Source organism: Macrobrachium nipponense, chromosome 6, assembly GCF_015104395.2.
Source record: "Macrobrachium nipponense isolate FS-2020 chromosome 6, ASM1510439v2, whole genome shotgun sequence".
NCBI classification, from domain to species: Eukaryota; Metazoa; Arthropoda; class Malacostraca; order Decapoda; family Palaemonidae; genus Macrobrachium; species Macrobrachium nipponense.
Window position 1 is genome coordinate 29262091 of NC_061108.1, and position 4574 is coordinate 29266664.

Sequence of the window (4574 nt, forward strand, 5' to 3'; positions counted from 1 at the left end):
TGAGCTATGATTAAAATAATTTTCTTAATAAATAAATCACAATTTTAGGTACCCTTACAATTTTGTGCTCTTGTCCTTCCCGGTTCCTTGAGGGCTCACTCCTTAACACAGTTGCAGCCACACTAACCTGTGCCTGTCAGGTAGACAGCTATTTAGCTACTTTACACCTTTTCTCTTTCATATTATTAATCCATTATTTCAACAGACACTGAATTCCCTTGTTAACTATTAACTATAGTTGGTTCACTTAAGGTGGATTCTTGGGTGAGCCTTACGCCTACGAGACGTTTGTTTGGCGGCCGCTGATTGTTCGTAGGTCTGTAACTTCTTTTAAAATTCACGTAGGAACCGTGGACCCGTGAATTCTTGTTTACATTGGTGAACCATCGGAGTACAGGTGTATGGTGCACCATTCTGTCATTTGTATATTGGTTACAGTGCTTGTTTTATGTACACTTAAGCAAAAGCATAACCGATAAGCTTGGAAGCTTAACCTCAGGTAGTTGTAGACCATAAGCAAAACCTTTGTTTAGGCTATACCTAGGTTAGTAAGCGAAAGTCAGTGGCTGAACTAGACTAGAAACTAGGCCTAATCTGTTTTTTTAAATGTCTAAGATACGCCAAATTACCTAGGTAGTTTACTTTACATGAAGATAGTCAAATATAGTCTTACCATAGGTATTAGCCTAGTAGCCTAGTACCTAGTACATAAGCTAGCTAGTATAGCTATGTACTAGCCTAGTAACTGGTAAAGTTGTGTTAACCTAGCCTAACTGGTCCTGTGTTCTATAGGGTAAACAACCCCTACTTACGTACTTACCTAGGCTAACTGATGAAGATAATTTCTTGCTCCATCTGTATTAGGCTACCTACAAATCATTGATACTCTAATTTCATGCTCCATCTGTATTACCTACTAACCATTGCCTTACTATAGCTAGGAGTATTTCTCAATGCGGCCTGGAATTGGTAGTGTGGAATTTGGTACAGTAAGTTCCAGAAGTGAAGCGACAAATCTCAGAATTGATCGTACTTCTATAGAAACTCATGGGGTTGCCAGTTAGTATATTTTATTCCAATTATTGTCATCCTTATTTATCTGATAATACGTAATCAGTGGAATTAACTGAATAAGCGCGCAAGTATTTCCCAGTGAATGATCAATGTTAGTTCAGTAATTGTTTATTAATAGAAAAAAAAAAAAAGAATTTCCCCAAAGAAACATCTGCGGCTTCCCAAAGTGTGATATGAAGTGTTCACCATAGAGTGGCAGCAGGAACCGTGTCATAGCATTGGCCTAATATTTGTAAATTAACTTTCTTTTACTTTTTATAGCTTATAATCGAAAGTTATTATGATTTCTTTTGATAAAGCACAGAGAAGTTTAGCATCTGATTAATGAAATATAAATAAGACAAGTTGGTGTAAAAAAAAGAAAGAAAAAAAAAAACAAAAAAAAAAAAAACGAAATCCAAGTTATGTGCGCGTTAAGCGTTGGTTACATGGTTAGGCATATTTCAAGAATCAAGGAAATATATTTTCCAGCTTGTTAGTTAATAATTTCATGGAATATCTCGATTGTGCAAATTTTTGCATGCGGAATTGCGTTCAGGGTCGCACCAGACAAGTATTTCGTAGGTTTCCACCTTTCTTTTTTCTTTCTTTCTTTCAGTGCATAAGTGAGACTATTCTTGTCCATACGATCCGGAGTGTGAATATGCTTGGCGAGTATTATTTTAATTCGAGTATTCCCTGTTATGCTCCTCTCTCTCTGTCTCTCTCTCTCTCTCTCTCTCTCTCTCTCTCTCGCTCTCTCTCTTCTCTCTCTCTCTCTTCGGACCCTCCCACGTTTTTTTGTTCCGACACGGCATACAAACCTTCGGTCCTTTTACAATAGGAAGGTACTAGCGGCAGCTGGATAGGTCGTAAGCTTTCGAACAAGGGGTTCGGTAGTTAACTGCTTGTCCGACAGGCGCGCGCGCGCGACTGGGAGGTAAACAAATCACTTTTGCTTTCGGCCTCACAGCGAGTGGACGTGTGTGTTCGACGCTCTCTGCCCGCTTCTCGTCGTTTGCTTTCTTGAGTATATGGTTGTGTTTGTGTATGAAAGAATTCATTGTAAGTACAATCATTTCTCTTTTCATATTAATTGAACTGCAATTAATTAATGATGGGAATCTCCTCGCCTCGCTACCCCACCCACGGAGACTATGCCCGTACGAAGGGCTAAATGCGGGAAGTTCCGCTCTCTCACGGAGATAGACCCTCATATTGTGTGCTCGGTGTCGGGGCGCGAATGCTCCCGAGCCGAGGCCCTTGTAATGTGTTATTAATTGATCGGAGCGCAGGGTGGATTTTGTATTTGAGGGCAAGAGGGAAGCGAAGGCCTGCAAAGGAGTCGTCGGAAAGCTCTCCCGCGACTCCTTTGGTGACGGACACTTCGTCTTCTTTCCTGCCGCCGCCCCCAACGCTCAACTTACACGTCTCAGCGCCTTCCCCTTCGGGGGGGGTGTCTAGGTCCCCTTCTCCTCTCCTGACGTGTCGAGTGTGGAGGAGGGCGCTAGATACCCTGACGTAGAGTGTACTCTGGGTCCTCTATCCGTTCGTCTTCGCGCGAACGGGTAGAGGAATCCTTCTAATCACCCGACTTTTGCCTCCTCAGGTGCGGTTGCCGCGAAGGATGACCTCGGACAGGTGTGGGCATCGTTGGGGCTGCAGGGCGTGCCGAGTGTCCAGGGGCTGCTTCTACCATCTCGCTGGCTCCGTGGCGGTCACCCATGCAACGGTCACGACCACCACCACGACCATTACAACACCCGGCTACGCTTAACTCCTCACCTGGTGTACACCAGCACGCGGTCTCTGTGACACCCACTACATCGGTGCAGGGGCCAGTCGCCGTAACTCGGGGGAGTGTGATGCCGCCGCCTGTGTTTGCCGTGCTGCCGCGACCGGACTTCGTGTGCCCGAAGGAGCTCGCCCCTGGACCTCCCACCGAACCGTACCATAGGAGGTCTGTGCCGCTGGTCCGCCCATCTAGACCGCCTACACAAGTCTGCCGTACCTGCTGTACCTGCCCAGCTGCTGTCCACGGACGTGACGTGGACACTGCTGCCGTTCCCTGTACCTGCTCCTGCGGTTTTCTGCCGTTCCTGTGATGCCTGCACCTGCTGATGTTGTTCCTGTTCCTGCCGCGCTGCTCCCGATGCTGATCTGTTCGGGACAGGTGCTCCGGGCCCTGTTGCTTCGGCAACAGCAGCCCCGGCTCCGCTCTGGATGACAGATCTGACGTCGGTCCTGAGAAGGTTGACCGAGGAAGAAGAAGGAGAGGAGGAGGTGTCGTCGTCGTCTTCATCGTCTTCTTCGTCTTCGTCTTCTTCGTCTTCGTCGTCGTCTGCCGCCTCTTCCCCTTCGTCTTCTAAGGCTCCCCTGCCGAAGAAGAAGAAGGTCGCCTCCCCCCCACCCCCCCCCCTAAGAAGTCTCCTTCGGGAACTTCTAAGGGCCCGTCTCGCTCTGGTGAGACGGGGGGGTTCTTCCGCTGGTCACCCAGCTCCTTCGGGGGCAGGACCCGTCTCTTCTTCCGCAAGGAAGAAGACTACGGGGACCAGAGGAGTGCCGGCTAACACCGGCACTTCCTCACCTGCTGTCAGTGGTTCGGCCACAGCAGCAGGGTCCGTCTCGGCCTCTCGTTCGCGAGAGGTACCGAGTGTACGTCGCTTACCAGCGACCGTGCAGCCAGGAACCAGACCTCTGAGTTCGCTCAGCGTCAGGTTCACGGCACGGGGCGGAAGACTGGTGACAGCCGCTCACGCGACTCTCACCAGACCAGCTCTCGCTCTTGCGGCGAGCAGCTGGCTACCCGGGCGGACGTGACGGTCCATGACCGGCCACGGGCTGAGGCTGGGAAGAGGTCCCCCCGTTCGCCGGCACCAGCCACGCTGGTACCAGCGAACTGACGCACCGTGAGGATACGCACCGATCTCACCGTGACAGTGGAGCTCGCCGGTCGCCTGACCGTCACTCTCACAGAGAGCGATCGGGTACGGCGACCAGCACCAGCTCCTCTGACACACGAGACGGAGCCGCTGTTCTCGTCCAGCCGTTCTCCACAGCGAGACGGCTCGACTAGGTCTGCAGCTCGATCGCCACCGCGGGTTGGCGATCGCCTGCAGTCTTCCAAGCCCGCTGGTTCTGCCAGCGAGCGAGGAGGGAGCGTCAGGTCTGCCTCTTCCATACCTTCAACCTCCTCGGATTAACAACCGGGAGGGGCGAGGTATTGAGGAGTGATCGTGAGGGGTGACCCCTCAGGATCCCACCACGGCGTCGTACGTACCAGGCACGGTTTCTCGACCAGCCAGGTCGTACGCACAGGTGGTTGGAACAGACCGAGAGGGGTTTGTCGCTGTTCCTCTCCTTGAGGAGGACGGGTCTCGGGAGTTGCCCACCCCTGTTGAGGGACTGGACGGTCCGACTCCGCAGGAAGCAGTCACTCCTGAGATCCAGAGGAAACTTTGCGAGGTTATTGCGCTGATTCGTCAGCACAACGACCTCACGGAAGGATCGCTGCTCCCACC

The 4574-nt window shown here is 50.7% G+C and overlaps 1 protein-coding gene across 1 annotated transcript in view; it reads left to right on the forward strand.

The window, feature by feature from the left end:
- Positions 1–338: 338 nt before the first annotated feature.
- LOC135216667 (uncharacterized) overlaps positions 339–4574 on the forward strand; it is a 130027-nt gene continuing 125791 nt past the window's right edge. Inside the window, exon 1 of the mRNA XM_064252055.1 lies at positions 339–499. The gene's annotated coding sequence lies outside the window, so the exon portion shown is untranslated. The remainder of the gene's footprint in view (positions 500–4574) is intronic.